The sequence below is a fragment of the Strigops habroptila genome, chromosome 4, assembly GCF_004027225.2.
Source record: "Strigops habroptila isolate Jane chromosome 4, bStrHab1.2.pri, whole genome shotgun sequence".
Classification (NCBI taxonomy): Eukaryota; Metazoa; Chordata; class Aves; order Psittaciformes; family Psittacidae; genus Strigops; species Strigops habroptila.
The window spans coordinates 29736562-29757813 of NC_046358.1; the positions used below are offsets into that span (position 1 = coordinate 29736562).

Sequence of the window (21252 nt, forward strand, 5' to 3'; positions counted from 1 at the left end):
TCAAAAATCCTAAAAGAAGTTGGTGCAGAAGAGCTTTGGTCTGCTTTTTGCTCTTGAAAATGGACAATGAGTGAATGTATGCAAGAGGAAGATCGTGGGTAACTGCAGGAAACTTAGCCTGACATCAATCCTGGGCAAAAGAATAGAAGAACTGATAGAGGATTTAGAGAATTAAAGGTAGGGAATATAATTAATGCCATTCAACATTCTTTTTTGGAGAATATGTCTTGTCAAACAAACCTGATTTATCTGATAAGATTGCAAGTTTGGGGATAACTCTGTAGATATACTTAAACTTCTGTAAGGCGTTTGATTTTATTCCACATGACATTATGATTAAAATATTAGTACTATATACTTGCACTGAAGTACACGTTACATGTATTAAGAGCCAGGTAACTGACAGAGCTCAAAAAGTAGTTGTCAATAGGGAATCTTCACTGAATGGGAACATTTTTAATGTAACTCTGCAGGGATCAGTCAGAGGCCTCATACTATTCATCATTTTTGGCAGTGATCTGGAAGTAAATAAAAAAATATTTCTGATAAAAGTTGTGGGTGACAGAAAGATTGATGAAGTGAGAACAAGGGCAGTAGGATACAGTGCTCTTGGTCACTTGGTTAATTGTCCCTATTGAAAGAAAATTCCCAAATTCCTTTAATTAACTCAGAAAGTTTTTGTGCATCTGGAGAGGAGTGCAGCACAGAGCTGTTGACCAGCCTGGAAAGCAGAAGCTTTATGAGAACCCTTTCAGTCTGCTGGCCTCTCTGGAGAAATGGGGCTTCCCTAGGGAGGAGGCTGGTTGCCTTCAGGATCTCTTGGCCTCTGTGTGATAGCAGTGGTGGTCCATGGCTCGGCAGTGGTGTTGTTTGAGGAGCGTCCCTGAGGCAGCTGCTGATATGAAGCAGCTCTTCATCCATAGTGCTGTGGAAGGCCTAAGAAAAATGTGGATTTGGGACTGGTAAAATTTCTGTATTCTGTATCTCCGAGATCTTGAGTATGTTTTCTCATTCACCTTCATCCATTGGAGGTATTTGAAGATGCCCCTACACCTGTATCACAGAAACACAGGAACCAGAGTTAGCAGTACAGTTTCACCTGAATATGAGCAGGGTCTGTCCTGATGTGTCTGGCTTGTAGTTCTCTGTTAGTACCTCCAAACTTAAACTAGGTGACAGCAGCAAAGGGCATGCAGCACTGAAATGAAAACACAGAGCTATTGCGTACCCATATCATGGCTATATTACATTAGTGGCTTAGCTCTTCTTAAGTGCAAAAGCTCCTTGCATCCACAGTTACTTACATACCACAGGTGCACATGTGTGCATTCTGCAGCACACCAAGGCTTTTCCTCCTGGAGAGACCAGGGGAGATGTTGTGTACCCGGGTGCCATGTAGTGCACCCCATTGGCAATAAGGGGGGTAAGGTACCACATTATGAGGAGGGCCATACCAGCATCAAGGGCCTTCAGCAGTTGCCAGGGATAAATGCATAGGAATAAGATTCTGGAAATGTCTTTAGGTTTGTTACATTGGAGATTCTGAAAAGGCAGAGGAGTTAGCAACTCTTCTGCTGCTGCTTTTTGCTTTGACTGAGACAGATGTGCTTCTGCATGCAGTGCCAAGACCTTCCTTATTTTCAAAACCTGAACACAGCATCACAGAATTACAGAGTCATAATGCAGACTGGAAGGAACTTCTTGTGGTCATCTGGTCCAACATCCTGCTCCCAGCCTAGAAGAGCCAGTTGCTCCCAGATGGAGATTTCACAGCCTCTCTGGGTCGTCTGATCAAGCACTTGACTACTCTCGTCGTAGGTTTTTGAATTTTTTTGTTCATGATCCAACTGGAACTTTCCGTGTTCAGCTTGTTTTTGTTGTATCTTGCCTTGTTCCTGTAGATCTCCAAGGGAAATCCAGCTCAGCCTCTTACACCCCCCATTAGGAGTTGTAGAAGGTGATAAGCCCCCCCCAGAGCCTTGTCTGGTGTGGGCTGAAGAAGCCCTGCTCCCTCAGCCTCTCCATGTATGTCCTGTCCTCCAGCCCCTGACCTTCTTAGGGCCCCCCACAGGACTTGCTCCAGTATGTCAGTGTCTCTGCACCCAGAGCTCTAAGGTTGTCTCCCACGTGCTGAGCAGAGGTGGATGGTCATTTCTGCCAACCTGTTCTTATGCTTTAAGAGAGAGGAGAAATGAAAGAAAAAATAGGTTTTATTTCTGTAAAGACAAGCTTTTCTTGGCAGGATCCTTGCACATGGCTCTTTTAAAACCTATAGAGGGAAAGGGGGGTTCAGTCAGATCAGAACAAGGTGAACCTTGAGGTGAAGAAACCAGCAGCAAAGTGTCCCCTGGAGAGGTCCGTCTCAGGGTTGGCTATGGTTCAGTCAGGCCTCTGGAACCCTCAGCTGCGTAACTGCCTTGCACCAGAGGTAGAGTGAAGATTGAAATGCCAATGATGAGACTGATGGGAACTTCAGGTCCATAACAGTGAATCACGCCATGGTCCTTCCTTCCCTCTGCTGCACCACTGCTTAATGTCTGAGGCACAGTTTCTCTATCACTCTTTGAAGGACCAGGGGCCATTCATAAACATACCAACTTTTAGTGTAGCTTTCCAGCCACGAGATTCCCTAAGCTAAAAGAAAACAGTGTATGTTACTGAATAAATGATTAGACATCAATGATTTTCTGCCTTCTAGAGCAGAGTTATTTGGAAGCACGAAAGCAAATTGCTGTAGCAGTATAAACCACTGCCCTTTCCACTTGCATCTTTCCCACAGAGTAATCCTTCATTCATTGTTTATTTAATGAGAAAAGAAAGAGGTTAATTTATAAAACCAAATCAAAAACAAACAGAAGACTTTATTTGTGGAACGAAAAACTGAATTAAATGAATAGTCTGTCCATTAATACTGCTAATTGTGCCATGCTCCACTGAGGGAAGTACACGGGTCTGCTGGTACTTTGCTCTTGCTGGTGGAGTCTACAGCCTCTCTCCAGGGAGGGTCCAAGCCAGCACTCTGTGGCAAGAATTTCCTAAAAGTTTTCTTGCCCAGTGAGTTAATTTGAGCTTCCAGTCTGTGACAGGCTCAGCTGCTCAAGGGTTTCTTAACTTTAATAGGTAGGTGTAGGAATAATTGGCAGAGCTGATCTTGCTGGTGTCTGAATCACCTGCAAATTTTCATGAACATCCACAGAGAGCTGCTGCAAGGAAGAGGAGAGACTCCTTAATTCATTTTCCCTGCTCCAGAGAAGTCTGTCATGCCCACGTTATATTTTAGCAGTTTCTAGGCTATTTTTGTTGACTAAACGATTTTGTTGGGATGAAATCCAGGTGAGGGAAAGTTTTGCATTTCACCTGAGTCTCAAGTGATCTTTCCAACTGTGAAACCTCCACCATCCTGATAGGGTAGAGAAAATTAACGGGCAAGGGAGCAGGGCAGCTGTGCCTGGAGCTAGATGTGAGAGGGTTATATTTGCATGGATGATGGCTACTTGATTCTGAGGCCAGCTGGAGGCTAAAGCTGCTGTGTCAACCTCTCTTTCTTCAGTAAGCCTGTGGAGGAGCGAGGGGAGACCTGGGCAAACATCTGTAATGGCTTGGAAAGGGTGGTCAATTCATGATGACATCTAGGATTAGTTCATGAAGACACCTAGGAATAACATCTGATTCCCTTTGGGAAGACGGGGATTGCTTTAATTATGGATGAGGAAAAACATATCGGGGGGGGGGGGGGGGAAGAAATCGTTTTGCTGTAATTCCCTATGGTGGTTTAGAAGATTCTGTGTTGGAAAAGGCGCTTTCCTGTGGATTGTGACTGACTCTAAAGGAAATACATAAAGAAGGTTAATCTATTTATTGAACTTTACCAGCTACCCAATAAATGATGAAGCTTCATGGTCTGTCTTTACCTGGTGGAGCATGAGGGCTTGTAAGTCCCAGTCAGTGCACTGCTGAAAGGAGCTTGGGAGAGTTTTTTCTTCAGTAACTTCTCATTGCCTTTGTCAGCCAGTCCTAAACCTTGATTTTCAGATAGCAAGAAGGAAATGCTAATTGTGAAAAGAATTAGTAAAATCTAAAAGTTTTATATCAAACTGGTACCATAGAGCATGTGCAGATTTTAATGTGAAAGAAAAACCTGGAGCAGAAATGATTTTTTTTCCATCCTTGTGGTGGGCAGATTCATCACTCTTGAATTTAATCAGAAATCTGTTTTATTTCTGACATAATTAAATTCTACTTCTGAACTTTAAACAAGACTTGTTTGTATATATACGTATTTTACTTGACCTCATAGCAGCCTTCCAATATCTGAAGGGGGCCTACAAGGATGCTGGAGAGGGGCGCTTCGTTAGGGATGTGTAGTGATAGGACAAGAAGCAATGGGTTCAAACTTAGACAGGGGAAGTTCAGGTTAGATATAAGGAAGAAGTTCTTTACTGTGAGGGTGGTGAGACACTGGAACAGGTTGCCCAAGGAAGTGGTGAATGCTCCATCCCTGGTGGTGTTCAAGGCCAGGTTGGACGGAGCCTTGGGCGACATGGTCTAGTGTGAGGGGTCCCTGCCCATGGCAGGGGGGTTGGAACTAGGTGATCTTAAGGTCCTTTCCAACCCTAACTTTTCTGTGATCCTGTGATTCTATATATAATATGTACATATAAAATATATATATTTCTGAATATAATTTATAGATATATCTAGGAATAGAAATGAATAGGTATGTATTATTAGTATATATATGAAAAAGTATGTAGTTGCTCTGACATAGCTTACTGGCACACAGAATTATATGCAGTCTTTGGAAAGTGGATTTTTTGAAATGCAGCCATCTCTTTGTTAAGTATTCAAAGAACATTGTGATTATTGCTGTGAATATCTTTTAAATACTCAGTGGAAAAAGTTTCAAGCATTTTTGTCTGAACGTGTATTTGTTTGTAACCTGTTCGATACATCACCTCTTTGTATGCCAGCTGGCTTCCCTTCAAAAATGTATTATTGAGAAGATATCATTGTGATATGCTGTTGTCACACTTTATTGGAAATATGAACCTCCCATAATATCTCTTGGAAATATTTGGGAAACATAAGACTATGCTTTTTCTGGATATATTGGCAAAACTGCTCTTGGCTTCAGTTTGGGCATGCAAATGAGGTTTTTCCTCCCCGTTCAAAGTAATATAGTTGTGCTTGCCAGTGGTTACATCAACACGGTGGTGTTCATTTTGTCTGGGAGGTACGTAAGCTGTAATGTCTTCATGTCTGAAACTGTGGCTCTGGGACGGGTTTGGGCCCTGGGGGTGGGCTGCTGGGCAGGTGGAGTCGGTGGCTGTCGGCAGCTCACAGAGCGAACAGGGGTCAGGGAGGTGCCTCCAAGCACCACGTGCTTCCCGGCTGCTTTGTCTTCCCACGGAGTGACCTGTGGTTGTGGTTCTTCATCTGGCGATGCTGTATGCTGCTTGTGCCTCACTTGAGGTTATGGACATTTCAGGACATGTATAATTTTTGATGTTCGTGGTTCAACACAGGGCTGCAAGTCGGGAGGGAAGAGTCTATAAACAACTTCTGTATGTGAACATAATTTTGAAGGAAGTTAAGGGTTGTGCTGGCAAAGCTAAAGCCGTGTCCTGGTCAGCAGCAGTCTCGGTGCCTGGGGGCTAACCGCTTCCTGCTGGGACACGGGCCACTGCGTGGAGTGGCTGGGTGAGACCTTCTTCTGGTGGAGCCCAAATCAGAGTTAAGATCTGTAGGAAATCTCCGCTGGTTCCTGAGCTGCTGGGCTCGGGCCAGAAGTCACGCTTTGTCCACTCAGTTTTGGTGTTTAGCTTTTCCAGTTTATTTCTGAGAGGAAGGGGGATATATTTTTAGTGGAAGCTGAGATTCACATCTGTATCGTTCTTCCTGCAGAAGTCCATGAGGGCTGGGGCCTCTCCAGTGCCAGAGGTCGTTTGGCTGGTAACATTTCCGCTTTTTCTGGTTTTCCCTGCTCACTTAAAAAGTGAAGCTGGGACCTCTTGGAAAACACCTTTTCCATGTTAAAAAGACATAGCTGTGCTTTTATGCTTGTGTACCTTCATGGTCCTTCACAGCAACCTCTGAACAGTGATGAGGAACTCACCTCTGTGATGGGCTCAGGCAAGTCCCTTCTCCTCCTAAGCTCTCCCCGGACTCTGCTGTGGTCTCGAAGGGGAGGCCGTGGTGTTTTGTGCATGCGTTTAAAAGCAGCTATTCTGCTTAAATCTGGGAGAAAACCATCGCAGGCTGAGATAGATAGCTAAAATTGCTTGTCTGTAGTTAGTGTGGTGGGGGCTGTGGGCAGGATATCCTCAGCTACCACCAGCCAGGCTGCGTCATCCTGCCACAGCGAGCAGCCGGAGTGAGAAGAGAAACATGAGATGCACAACATGTAAATACTCCATAAATACTAGGAATTTGGCAAGGAGGCAGCAGCGGCTTCCTCTCTCCCTGAAGATACCACCATATGCCTAGAGATGAATCCGGTTATTTCAGCAGTGTTGGCAAAACTTGATCTTGACTCCCTGCTGCTCCCAGGCTGGCACGAGCCCTGTCCGAGTCTTCTCAGGGCCAGGGGTCTGCAGGGTAAGGAGGGACCAGGGAAAAGCACCGCTGTGGGAGTACCAGGACCTCCCGTGATCCCAGCCAGGGAGTGGGGCAGGCAAGATGGTGCATAAAGCAGCTGGCTCAGATGGAAGGCGTCACTCAGGCAGTGCATACTCATGCACGTCACCCGCCAACCTGGTTTTGGGGTGCAGGATTGGGGCTGATGCAGGGGAGGGCAAGTGTTGATGGCAGGACACATGCCAAGGTGCCTCCTGCTCTCACCCCGTGTCTCCTCCTTTGGGTTTTGAGATCTCATGGGATCGTGGCACAAGGTGGAACAGCCACAGGCAAATCACTGTTATGGCAGATAGATTACTGCAATAATATTATAAATTTATGGCAGTCAGAGATCTAGGCACGTGCCCATAACTTTTCCTCATTTCTGTGTATTGTCCCGGTTAGGTGGTATATAAACTAAACCAAGCCGTAGAAGAAAGAGATGATAGTGGGTTCGCTGTGTCCTCCTGCTTAGCACCGCGGGCCCTGGCACTCTGCCCTGGAGCATGGCACCGCAAGGGGCTGCTGGAGCATGGAAACAACGGGGGTTTTGTGTGGGCTTGGACAGTAGGAAGCAAGCCATCGCTACAGCACCTCTTCTCAAAGACGTTATTTATTGGCACGTGGCAAGCTTCAGGCTCGCCCTCTTCAATGGCAGCACTTTTCTAGTCCCACATCACTGCTATGAATGGAAGGTGCAATGTGGCGTTTGAGGCTTTTCTGTGGGTTTTTAATTCAATTTTTCTTTTTTTAGATTTCTCCTCCTCGAGGGGAGGGGATATTTCAATGGGTGGAAATGTCAGGCGCAAAAATTCAAATCCAGCTCCTGGCTTCGTTCTTCTGTACATAGCCCTTCTCTCTCCACACCGTTTGCCTGTTGAAATTAATACTTTAATAACCTCTGCAGCATAGCACTGCTGTTTATTTATCCCAGTGTTTAAGTTCCTTTTTGACTTTTGGGATTAAGCTGGAGTGCCCAGGCATCCTTGTGGACCGTGAAAATCCCCAAGCTGGAATGTCACAGGCTCTTCTTTCCTCCTCTCAAAGGAGGAAAATATGTGAGACACTGTTGTTTGTAGAAGTAGATGGTTGTTAAGGTCCCTTCCAACCCAAACCATTCTATGATTCTGTTTCTCCTGCATTTTCCATGGCATGCTTTTCCAGCTGTGGCTCCCAGGACAGGAGAGGGGACCAAGGCCCTAGTCCCAGTGGTGTGACCCAAAGCAGAGGCAGATTTGGTGTGTGATGCCCCAGGGTCCTGATTGATCCCACTTTGCTGCTCCTCTGCTCCTGGCAGCCCTTCCACACCTGCTGTACTCTGAAGTACAAGCACAGTCTCCTCAGAGTAGCCTTGGCGCTGTGAGTCTTCTGACTTACAGGTTTGAGCTTTTGCCCTCCAGAGACAACCAGAGCCTGAGACCGTCCTACAGCAGTACTAGCAACAGGCCCTGCATTTCTCATCTTGATCTGCCACCAGGAGCATCTCCTGGGTTGGGCTCAGGGTTGTCTGGATCCTGCGTGCACCTGCAGTGTGTCCTGGGAAACCTTTTCGTTTCTACTGCCCACGGTTTTCTTTGTTGTATTCTGTTTTCTATTTGTCTGGAGTGTGGTGGTAGTTGGGTTTTGGTTTCTCCAGTCTGGTGAGTGACACAGCATTGCTGCATGTTTTTTTCCTCGGCTGGTCACCGCGTCTTGGAAACCTCCTGGTGCTTCCAGCTGATACCACCAAAGTGTCTCACCCCAAATCCATGCCTGCGATCTTCCTATGAGTCATGACGCTCCTTTGCCTGCTGAGGTCTTCCCTCGGCCATGCCAGCCCATGTTGGATACTGCATTTATCTGGAGATGGGCATGCTTGTTAGCCAGTAATTGTCACGCTGATCGCTGTGTAGTAACTACATGGCATCAAGCAGGGTTCACCTAGACAGATTCCCCTGCTTATCCCACCAGCTTGTCTGCCCTGGCACTCTGGGAGTGTCCACTGGGCTGCCTGGAGCTCACCTCCTAATGTCAATTTGCATACCTGGACATGGTGCTTTCTTTCCCGCATGTCCGGGTAGAATATGTCCTTTTTATTTTGCATCCCGGAGCCTTTAATTACTCTCAACAAGTCCCTTTCACACTCAGAAAATCCTGTAGCAATTTCAATTTGAATTGCTTTCTCTGAGGCTTCTGTTTAGATGAGTGCACCTGCTCTGGGGTTCCAGTGGTAATTGGGCTGTAATAGTTATGATCCTTTAAATGCACTTAAGGTACCATGAGCTTTAAGAACTGATAATGATGCAATCTGGCATCTCAGCACTAGTTTTGTCTTGTCTCTGAGCTGAGCATTTTGGATTTAATTGTATTGTTTTGCCATTCATGAAGATTACAAATATTCACAGGTTGTAGAACTTGGACCTATTTAATTAAATGCTGCCCTGTGCTCATGTACCTATCCATCAGGTCTGGGTCCTGGGCTGCTCCTCAGTTCCCACTCTGCCAAACCCCTGCTGAGTTCAGTGGGAGCTTTGCAGAACAAGGCCCTAAAAAAGAAGCGTGGCTCATTTGAGTAGTTGTGCTCATTTGTGCAGCACTCCAGGCCCACGTTAAAAGGATATTACACAAAAAAATACTAGAACCTACTTGTCTTGTCCTTGCCCAGAGCACTAACCTTTATTCTGGGATTGGTCCAGCAGGTTAAAGATGGAGTTTCTTCTGGTTCATGTTACCTAGGATTTTGTATTGCAGATACCATGAACAGATCTAAGCTTTTAAAGTTCTCTGCTGCCTTAATTCCCCTTTAAGGAATTAAAGGGGAGGGGAGAAGAAGAGAAGACATCTCTGAGGCATGTCTCACCACAGCAGTGAGAGATGTGCAGCCTGTAGCCTGCTGCTGCACAGAGAATGTAAGATTTAAGAAATTACAAGTTGCGAGTGTGATAATGAACGGAAAGTAAATACGGTTCAGTTTGCTATGAATCATTCTGTGGGGGTTAATTGGACTCAGATGAGCTGGCATTGTTGTGGTGCAAGAATAGAGTTGTTTCAGAATTAGACAGGCATCACTGCATGGCAGACCAGAGCTGCAGCATCTGAGCGGCACCGGGGGAACCCTGCCCCCAAAGAGGCTTCCCAGGACAGACTGAGGAAGGTCTCTGGGTGGGGAAGGAGCCAGCAGCAGCTCCCACAAGCCCTTGAGACCTGGGAATTCACCTGCTGGTACTAGAGGCTGTTTCCCCTCTTTGAATAGCTCTCAGATGAACGCTGTGTGTTACGGATGTTGCTGTGAGATGGAAGCTTTCCTTCACTCTAAAAGCCCTCTAAGCTCTTCTGGCAGGGAAGAGGGGACACAAAATGGTAGTAATGGGAACTGTTATAATGGGACATTAGAGCAAATGAAAATAAGCATTTTGTGCTCTTCCTTCCAGCAGGAATTCAAGATCCTGAAGCAGAACCACCAATAGCTCAGACAATGTGTTGTATCCAGGCAAGGACAGTACTTTCCCCAGGAAAGCAAATGCAGCTTGGCTTCATGAGAGATACAGAGATTGGATGATACCCTAACTTATTTTTTGACTAGCATAGCTTGACTGTGTTGGGGAGATACAGGGAACTTGAACATAGGAACTGTCCTGTAATGGGGAGAGACAGAAACTGCATATTGCCCTCTTCAAAGCCACGATCATGATTATGGGATGAGGTTCTTAACTTGCTGCAAGGAGATTTATATAAGTGATTCTCAATGCCAGTGGGAATTACTCAGAGCTATACAAGTGCATCACAGTAAGAAATGTGCCTTGGCAGTTCACTATTAATATTTGAAGATAGTACAAGAAAAGTCTCCTTCTCTGAGTCAAGTGGACAAAACTAGTGATATTGAGGGGGGGACATGACATGTCTGTTATTTTAGTCTTCTGAGACTGAAGAGAGGTTATGGGAAGGTAAACCATTCATACTTACAGATCCTCAATAAAAAGAATTTCTTATATATGTGGCATGTTAACAGTTCTCATGATTATAACTGCAGATGCTTAGGTAGTCTGCTGGTTACTGATGGGCAGCAGCCCACCTCTGTTTTTAGGTGCTGCTGACCATCTCAGTCCCAAGGCTTCAGTCCGATCTGTTGCTCACCATGGAACAGGAAAGGTTGGCCCCATTCTGTTTGCAGTTACATCCTGTAATGACACAGGACAGGGAGACTGCAGGCAGCAGCAGAAGGGCATAAGCAAAATCAGAATTTGTGATTTTAGTCTAGTGAAATATCTCAAAGAGCTTGCTGCTTTTGAAGTGGCCATTGAAGTGGGTAGAAAGGAATGTGTATTTATGTGAGGTACAGAGAGAGGCAGACGTTGACCTCTGCTTGATGTTTCTGAGTTAGTCATTATTCCTCTGTTCAGTTTGTGTCAGTAACAAGCTTTCAAGTTGGTTTCTTCAAATTTTGGCTAAAATTGGCACGAAGTTGGAATCTTAAAACCGGAGTTCCAGCAGCAAGTGTTATTTTAGGTACAGGTCTGTCCTGCATTGTACCAAGTACGGCCACGCAGTTTTCGTCTCTGGTTCACCTTCCTCCTGTGGATGACAGGGCTCAGGCTGTGTCTGTTAGCAGTGTGCTGCTGCACTGCTTGCCCAGTCCCTGTAAGATCTGTGGCTAACTGCTGCCATGCTGTTTCAACTCATTTTCTTCCTTATTCTTAGCATTGCTTATATCATTTTTACGGAAGCCCGTTTCACTTAAACGAGAGAAAGTGAAATTTACTGTTCTTGACAGATGTCAACAGCTTTGGAACAACACCGGACACATTGATTGCATCCCAGCAATGCCAGCGGCTCAGAAGAAGGTTCACCAAAGTAGATGAGTCTTGCCTCTTGCTCTGCAGATCATGCCAAAGCTAACCTTCATAACAGCACAGACCAGGTGATGGGCCACCGCAAAGCCCAAGGTTCCCCACAGAGAAAATCCTTGCTTATGGCTGTGCAAGTTGAATTTAATCAGTTTTTGCATTCCCAGCAAATAAACTGGTGAAGTAGAAGCTGGTGCTATGGATGGCTTGGTGCAAACCTTCTTCAGGATGAAAGTGTTGGAGATCATCAAGTGCTAGACCTAACACCGAGGATAGTGGTGTGTACCCTCAGGGTATAGTCCAAGTTGAAAGTAGAGTTGAAAGTAGAGGACAGCCACAGAGAAAGTGCATTTCTGTCTTTCAGCTGAGCAGTGCCCATATCCTGGCCCAGTGTGTATACATCTTAACCACCCCTGTAGGGGCAGTTACTCTGATAGGAGGGTTTGGCAAGACGATGATATGTGCTGTTTTAATGCTTCAACAGTGATAACAGAATACTTAAACAAACCCTGTTTGATGCTTAGGTAAAGATTTCCGCTTGCCGTGCCTGTAGGTAGATACCAAACAGTTTATAAAAGACTGTCCAAGGATTTGATCCTTTCTTTTACTTTTTTTTTTTTTTTGCATTCCAACTTGCAGTACTTTAACTGCATAGAAATTACCATAAAGAAATAAAGAACATAATCACGTAATAGTTGCGTAAGATAAAGTCTGGCAGATAATAAAGCATTGGAAACCGTGGACCAGGAGGGTTTAGTTGTTCGCTTAATATAGATATTTTATTGGATGTGAAAAAGGAGAAATTTGATACAGTTCACTGATTTCCTGTTGTTAAAAACTAGACATGAGCACAGGTGAGGGTGCATGTCTCCCCTGCCCTGCCCCGTGGCAACAGTTACAGGGTATTTTACAAACAATTCCCGAAACAGCCCAGCACTGTTGCCACCTCAGCTGCTTGACAACTGTTAGCACCATCCCGGCCTGGCTGTGAGCACTGGGCTCCTAGGGCCAGGCTGTGCTAGTTAAGCTGACTGAAGCTGCAGGATGGGTATGGCCGCAGGAGCCCTTGGAGTGCTGGTGTGGGTCAGGGGTGGCAGCTGGGGACAGCTGGTGAGCTCCAGGGAGGGAACCCATGTGAGGGCATTCAGGTTGCTCAAAAGGGAAAAAGATATTCCAGCAGCTAAAGCCCTTTTGTATTTTGGTTTCTCTTAGCAGCTATTTATCCAAAACATTTGGGAGAAAAGCTGTCTCTTTATTAAATATTTAACACCCTTGCCTTCAACTGTGGGCTGAGAAAGCTCCCAATCCACATGTGAGTCACCGAGAACTCCGACGACGAAACCAGTGGAAGCCCAGATTGGAGATTACTGCAGGAGAAAAAAAATGTTTGCTGGTTTGGAAAATGCCCAGAACAGTTCACATATCTCCTATATCATAAAATGAGCACAGCAGTCACTGTCGTGTATGTGGACAAGGGGTCATAGATTTCAAGTGGAAAAAGATCTCTATATGCTAGGTAGCATCACACCTATGTAATGTGTATGAGTAGTGCACCTGATAGGTGGTCTTTTATTAAATGCTGTTTGCATTCATATCCTGACATGTCCGTGATGACAAGACATTGATCACTGCTTCCCTTAGTAGTTTGTTCCATTGGTAAATTACTGGTAGTTTTAATCCACTTAGTTTTCACCTCCAGCTCTCAGCTGACGTGCATCTCTGCAAAGCAAGGAGATCCATGTTTTGAAGGTGCTTCAAGGTGACAGCCTGGGACTTGTCCTGAGAGGAGGAGTGCAGGCTCCTGCAGAAAGAGCATGTGGTAATAAATCGTGTGATAATGAGTTGTGATAACAAAAACGGTTATGGCTAAAGTTTAACCTGTTCTAGCACTTCTGGTGGCAAGTGTTGTTATGCACTATGCTTACATGTGCCATGCATGCATGGTGCTTGTACCTGCCTCTGCTATTTTCTATTGAAGTGACAGGAATGGAATTAATAAAATTAAGATGAAACTTTTCTGTCATGTTTCTCTCTTTGGCCAAATTATTTTTTCAACATCCAAATGAATTTGTCAGATGCAGAGATAGGTGCCAATCTCTGTCCCTTAGCCAATTACAGAGACAGCTCCAGCAGTGGCTTTACAATTCTTTTTCACTGTGGACCACTTAAAGATTCTTACTGGTGGTACGGGTTCCTTGTATAGCAAACGTATTCCTCCCATTACTATTTGCAGATACCTTAAATGGGGTTCACAGTATGTAACAGTATTTTCACTGGTTGAAAACCATTAGTGACACAGGTAGCTTCTGTGCACTGCAAGATCACTGCTACAGGGATGACATAGTCAGAAAATACTTTTTTAGGCTATTAAGCAACTTCTTGTAGCTTATGAACCTGATTCGGATTTCATATTTTTCGGATTTCAATGTTTATATATTGGCTTGTGCTAATATTATTCATGATTATTCATGATTTAAGACTGTGAAAGGAAGATGCTTTTTTTCCCAGCTGTTGAGCTTAGAAATACAAACTTTACAGCCTCCCCCCCGGGGAGGAGTGACACCAGTAATGTCTGTTAATAACTCATCACCAGTTGAGCAGCACTAACTGGCCAACATATTCTGGTGCAAGTCACTTGGCTTCTTTGACCTCCTCTGCCTTGTGCAGGTGAGATCTGGACAACTACCCTTTGTATGTGCCTGGCTTTTGGGTAGGCAAGGTTACTGGATATGGCTCTTCCTGTACTGGACCTGTGCTATGTCCCCCTTTCTGGGAGGAGTGAGTGAGGTTGCCAAAAGTCAGTTTGAACATTAAAGCAGTCAGATACCATGTTGACAGACATTCTGCAAATAGCTGGAGGCGAGACAGTCAGGACACAGTTTGCACCAGCATTACGGAAAATGTTAAGACCTTTTTTAAAACTCCTTGCTCAGATGTGCTGCAGCATGTACCTGGATGAACACATGTGTAAGGACTCCTCACCAGGAGGAGCTGGTGTGGCCATCCACCTGAACTGGCTGATGCAGCTGGCAGGCTCATTTCCTACCCATTGCTCAAATTGACTGATATTGCAATTGCCAGTCTTTCTGATGAAAGGCAGGTTCATGTATCAGATTGTTGACTATTAGGGATAGGGGATTAGATTTGCAGCGTAATCTTCCAGTAACATTCCTCTTGATCCAGAGACCATGCTTTATAAAAGAGCTCTTTTCCCTCTGACACTGTGGTGGCCTGCTAAGGGATGACTATCTTCTGCCTTCATTTGGAGATAGTAGGGCTGCTGCTGACCTGATGTTCATGAAGGTCACAGCTGCACTGGGCAAAATTAGTTCTGTGCAGGACAGTTAAGTAGATTGGATTTTCTCAGTTGTAGCTGATTTGCTTTCATCTGAGTTCCTCTTGCAAAGCCATTTGAAGTCCATTCCCCTCTGCCCCCCACTGCCCGTTTATGGGAAAAGACTGAAAGGGGGAGATTTGTTCAAGGCCAGGTTGGACAGAGCCTTGAGCCACATGGTTTAGGGCAAGGTGTCCCTGCCCATGGCAGGGGGGTTGGAACTAGATGATCTTAAGGTCCTTTCCAACCCTTACGATTCTATGATTCTATGATTCTATGATTCTATGATTCTATTTCTGCCTAGGCTCCAATTCTGCTTCAAGCCCTATTCTCATATTTTTCTAGAAAAGTGTCTGGACAGAGGCAGGGACAGGCTTTGTAGTTGCTCTGGAGCCTCAGGCTGTATTTCATGCCATCACAAATGTTGTAGGGCCAGTAAGGATAGTCTTTGGCTGTGCCAGCTGACTGTAGCTTTGCACTGTCTGCTTTGGATCCAGAACCCCATGGAGACCCTTCTGCAGATTTATGGTAACGTTGATGCAAATGCGTCTCAGCCCTTTTACAGTCCAGCTTTTTTCTTCTTGTTGCTGAATGTCCCTGCAGATTTCGGAGCCTGATGGAGCCAGTTAATTTGGGTCAAAAGACATGCAAAGGCCACGACTTATAATCAGGACAAAAAACTGCTGCTGAAGTCAGTTGAGTACCAGATTTGGCCAGTAAAGTCTGGCCACTAGGAAGTGTGTCAGATACCTGGCTGTACTGGCAAAACATGACATACGGTTGAGAGTGAGAAGCCCATTCATTGTGAGCATGGTAAAACACAAGGGGGAGAGTGATTTCCACCTGGGCACATTTTACTTCAGTGACTTTGCCAGCAGGTTGTAATTATGGTGGAGCTTTGCCTGCTGCCCTGGGTTGCAAAGCAACTGCTGCTGGAAAAAGCCTCTTGTTTTCCAGGCATCCTCCTGGTTTTGCTCCCTTTCAGTGTACATTGTGTGAAACCTGAAGTCTGCAGCAATTGCTGCCTGGTGAGATTGGGAAGTGATGCTGGAGGTTGTGGCAGACACCTGGCAGAGTGAGGGCTATGTGATACTGGTGATGGACTGTGTGATTCCAGTTCAGCCCCACAGCACAAATGGGGAAAATTCATAGGGCAATGTGCTTGAGGGTAGGGACGTGTGGTGTGTGAGGGGGATGTGTCCTTCTTTGCAAAGTCACTTTCAGCCTGTCTCAAAAATCCATGCCACCTGGGACTGTATGGAAAAAGGGGATATGGCTATAACTGAAGTAAAAGAGAGTGGCTGTATGGTATGTTCCCTCCTCCCCAACACTGTAGCTGATGCAGTTAAAAGCAGATGAGCCTTAATTGCTCCCAGAGCTCCGTGTCTCTCCTCTCTGGATAGCAGAGCATCACTGGAGCAGGCAGCACCGCTGTGTCCTGTGCAGCAGGGCCCAGCACTACAGAGAGCAGTGTCCCCCCGGTCCCCTTGTGACCTCGTCACGCGGGTCATCTGTGTTAACGCAGTCTGGCTGACTCCAGGCGTGCTGCAGACCATCCCGTAACTGATGCTGCGATGTCCTGGTCTAGACACAGGAAGCACCAGGTCAGCTGATTATAAGTGGAGCCAAATCAAGATTTTTAGGTTCCATTTTCTTTTCTAAAATCTTTGGTAACATTTTCCTGTACTGCACTGAGAACATGTAATGGCCCTGGTTTGTCTTTGGCATTTTCTCTTGCTTGTTATTGGCATCTTCCTTTATGGTATGACAGTATGTGCTATACTGGATTACAGGTATAAATATTGCTTCAGGGTTTGGGCTTTTTAGTCAACATGCATTTGGGAAAGGTGTTGGCGACTGTCGAGGGATCAGCGTGTAGCATGTGAATGTGCAGTTGTTGGAAACACAAGCATCGTTTGTTTTTCAGAACAGGGCTGAGGCAGGAGGATTTTAGGTTTTCCATTCAGATGGTATTATATTAGGGATATGAAGTATTTGACAGTTCTTTTATATTTACTCTTTTAATGTCAAAATGTGTCACATCTGGTATTAATTGGTGGAAAATTATGGCTCTAATTTACCAATTTGATTGTCTGGGAAAATTGAGAAGAGTGTAACATAATAAATGAATGCCTATTAATCTTCTCAATTTGTCTGTTTACCCCTGACTACTATCTGCTAAAACGGCTTGTTATGTGGGACTGTAAACAGCTGTTCGGAAATACTGGTGTTTGTGGAGAGGAATCAGGAATTACTACCTGGGAGGGCCATGGCTGATGCATTTTGGACTTGCTAAGAGGAGGATGCAGCCCAGAGAAATCCTGGGGCCAGCGATGGCCAAGAACCCACTTTAGGCTGGGTCTCCTCCAGGCTGTCCTCTCCTGGGGGGAAGGAAGGGGGCTGCTGTTTGGGAATAACCGTGGGGGGGGGTGATGGCGTGGCGTCCCTGTTCCCACATGCATGCTGGTCCCATGCCCCACTGTCCTGGGTGCAGGGATGGAGGAGCAGCCCACTGGGGACATGGCCTTTGCTCTCCTCCTTCCCTTTACCTGGGGCTGTCTTCTCCATGTGGATTTCTTAGTCCAGGGCATAGGCTACCACATCATTGATGCCCAACACAAATAAGCATATTTGTCCACTGTAATTGTTTTAACCATTATTAATGAGTGTTAATTATTTCCAACCAGAGCTCTCCAAAAGCCCTGATTTTTTCAGACTTGCCAACAGAGGAGAATAGGCAAAAGAAGTCGAGTTGTTCATTATCGGGTTGCAAATGAAAGAGTTTGTCTCTCAGGCAACATGTGGATCAAACCCAAACCGCAGATACACTTTGGCAAGGCACTGTCACTCCATCCTGACAGCCCCAGCTCTAACAAGAAGGGTCGCTGCTGCCTTTCCAACCGACGTGCGGGCAAAGCAAAGGAAGCTGGTGGCAGTGCACTGTTATTTGGGTAGTGTCTGTGGATGGTGACAAGCCTGGTAACTTTTCTATCAAAAGACACCCATGTGTTTGTGAAAATACATTTTTGGAGGATCAAATACCAGGTGCTTATTTTAGTAGCAGAAAGCCCTGAAACATGCCAACTCTGGAATAAGCTGATTCTGAAAACTGACATATTCTGTATGATTATTCCAGTATACACCATCTGTCAGTAGCATATCCAAATATTTATGTATTTTGATTATTGTAACTGTTACAAGGATACTGAAGCTCATAAATAATTTGATTTTCAGCAATCATTTTATTACTCTTCCGTGGTTTGATAATGATGTTTTGCACATGCCTGTTCAGGCTCTGACCCAGGGAACAGTCACAGTGTGGCTATGCAAGTGTCACCCTCCACACAAAAAGCCTGTAGCCAGGGGATGCCTTCGCCCGTGTCCCCTCTGGGTCTGTGCCAGCTCCTGCTCACTTCATCTCCTTGGGCTTCAGACTGTGCTGTGATTTCATTCAACTCCATCCCTCCTTGTCAAGTGACTATGCTTAGATTGGCAAATGATATAATATGGCTAATTATGTTTAATGCAGATAATGTCTTATAATCAAAATAGAGAGCGGATTGCAAACAGATCCTTAAAGGGCACCAGGCACAGAACTGACACTGTATTTATTACCAATAACATTGCTGAAGTCCTAACAGCTGCTTGGCTCCGGCAAATGCAGCCCCTTTGCAGAGTTTTCCAGAAGAAGGGCTAAGTGCATCGGAAGCACATTATTGCTGATAATAGTAATTAGTTCAGTAGAGCTCAAAATGTTTTGTAAAATATTATTATCCTGATTTTGCAACTCTGCAAACCCCGGCACAGAGAAACAGCCTCCTCAGCTTGGAGGCATTGCTGCCTGCCATGAGGATGGCCCTGGCCCTGGTGCAGGGCTGCTGCCCCTCTCGCTGGACCACATTGCTCTCTCCAGCTGGCTCCAGAAGTAGAAGGGATGTTCGCTCTGTATCTCTGTCTTCATTTTCACAAGCATTAGCAAAGAGACTTAAGTAGATGGAGAAGTGCACTGATGTGAAAGGAGATTGGGTGTTAGATTTTTGAAAAGCCATTGTTAAGCTAAAAAAGGAAATGGCAAGCTGTAAAGGTTGACAAAGCTCCTCTGTAAGGGACTCTTATTTTGCTGTGTACATTTGTTTTCTCTTGCTTACTAAAGGGATAAAGTGCAATCTAGGTTTCAGAGAGAGATGGCTGATTAATCTGTCTGCCAGGTACATATGGAAATAAATTAGCAAATGGTGCATCTGGGATTAAACTACTGCAGAGATGATAAATTATTGCCATCTTCCATGGCTGTATTACTGAAGCTTCACTGGGTTCCCAGTACGTGGTTACTTGCTATTCACATGGTATCATCGTGGCTGTGGAATGGAAAGCCTCTATATTTGAAGCAATTTTCTATGATATGCTAGTTTGGGAACAGATCTGGCCAGACTTATAAGGATATGCAGTATACTTAGATTAAGTATAAGCGAAGATATTTGATTCGGTCCTTCTGTTCTGCTCTGCTGGAAATTCTGCTGGTTTCTGAGGGCAGGAATGCTCAGGAAGGGAAAGACAAGGACTTGCAAGAGGTTTTTCCCCTATCTGCAGTCACCCCCCACCCTTTACCCCAAATAGCAGAGTTATCTATTCTAGCATAAAGTTGTGAGGGACTGGAAGTGAGCATCCTCTGGCCTGAACCTCTCCCACACCCTCATCTTGACCCAGATGCAGCTCCAGATTGCACAACTCCATCTTATCTCTGAGATCAAGACTGAGATGAAACACCCTGTGGGCAGGTGGTATTTGCATTGAATCCTGATACAGGCTTCTCAGCTGTGTTTCTGCTTCTGCTGCATTTTTCATGTCCATTTAAACTGATGTATAGCTGCTGGGCTGGCAGCTGAGACATACCAGCAGTGCCTACAGCAGGACATGCAAGTGGAGTAAACGCCACAGCAGACACGTGGTGTGCTGCCTTTCTGGAGGAAGAAAGGGTCCACATAGACAGCCATGGTACAGGTCCACTGTGTCTTTAGGGTTGGCAGGGTGGAAGAGCCGGGCTTGAGGGGCAGTTGCTGTGTGACTGTGCTCTCTGTTCTTCTTCTCCGAGTCACTCGCTGTGGTCTGTGAGTCAAGGACAATTAAGATGTGTGTGTTCATAATTGAATAATACTAATGAGAACAACACATTTTGTTTTGAGATGCATGGGTGGGTGCTGGGCTGTAAATCTGAGCTAGCGAGGACTAGCTCTGTTCAATTAATCCAAACACAGAAATATTTACTAGAAATAGATTTATCTTCCAATGACTTTATTTGCAAATTTTGGTTAACAACAGCAGTTTGCTTGTAATATAATGTCAAGCAGCAAGTGGGACTTAGTGCCGTTCTTGGCCTTTCCCGTGAAGTGTTTGGAGCAGAATGCAGAGTGAGTCAAAGGAAGCACTGGCTGATGGATGAACAGATTGCAGCACAGTCATCTATTCTACTGCGCACTTCCAGGGAAACCCCTGCAAATTAAATGTGTGGTTTTTAAATGTACAGAGAAAACTAAAGAAATTACATTACAAATGAAAAATTAGATGGAAATGTCTACTCCTGTCTCAGGAACAGCTCAGGAATAACTCCAGCTATTCCATCTAAAATATTCTGCTTTAAGCACGCATTTAATTTGTGCTCTGGGAGCAAAATAAAGTTGCTAAGATCAAACATTCTAATAATGATTTATGTAAATTTATTTGAACAAAGCAATGATGTAGTTGCCTATAGCGAATTGTTTGGAATGTGAAATGGTATTTATGAGCTGCTTCTCTCTATAGGAGTACAATAGATGATAGGGGATGCTACATAAAGAAAACATAATTGTACATTCAAAATGGACTCTGATGCCATGTTTAGTACGCAGGAAGGCCAGTTGAACAGATTGCTGAGTGTCTGATAAAATAATCTCCAGCTTGATTCTTCCTAGGCTATTTATAGCTGTGTTTAATTTAAAATCTAGATATGTGCCACAGATGACCGTAACAAGCATACCAGGGCCATGTATGATAATACAAATGGTCTGCCGCGCATTGCACATATGCAGAAATCTCAAGTTGCCTTGCAAGAGGAAAATCCGTCTCCGTATCTTCAAAATATGGATGAAAAGAGGAAAACAATTGTATTCCCCAGCTGCTGTGGGCATATGGGACCAAATTTATCCCGTCTGTTGAAGGTTATGGAGTTCCGCCAGGGATGACTTTGATCCTGTATGTCTAGCAAAGTGGAACCAATATGTCAATGTAAGACATCCTGCTACTTCTGATGTTCTCCCACTAAAATGGCATCATTCAAAGTGGCTTGAATTTCCCCAGTGCCCAAGTCACAAACGTGATCAAGGTGGGTATTTCAAAAGTGTTCTGCTTCTTGCTATGTTGATGTTAAAGCAGTGAACAGCAAATAGGCTTTTTTTGTCAATGAGGGCTTAAGCCTAGGAGCTGCTGGTCCAGGCGAGCGTGCAT

At 45.0% G+C, this 21252-nt stretch overlaps 1 protein-coding gene across 7 annotated transcripts in view; it reads left to right on the forward strand.

Moving 5' to 3' along the window:
- FOXN3 (forkhead box N3) overlaps positions 1–21252 on the forward strand; it is a 209559-nt gene that overhangs the window by 24809 nt on the left and 163498 nt on the right. The window contains exon 1 of one of the 7 annotated variants that reach the window (XM_030483786.1): positions 18610–19876. The exons of the other annotated variants lie outside the window; for them this stretch is intronic. The gene's annotated coding sequence lies outside the window, so the exon portion shown is untranslated. Of the gene's footprint in view, positions 1–18609; positions 19877–21252 lie in introns of those variants that run through there. 7 annotated transcript variants of the gene reach the window in all.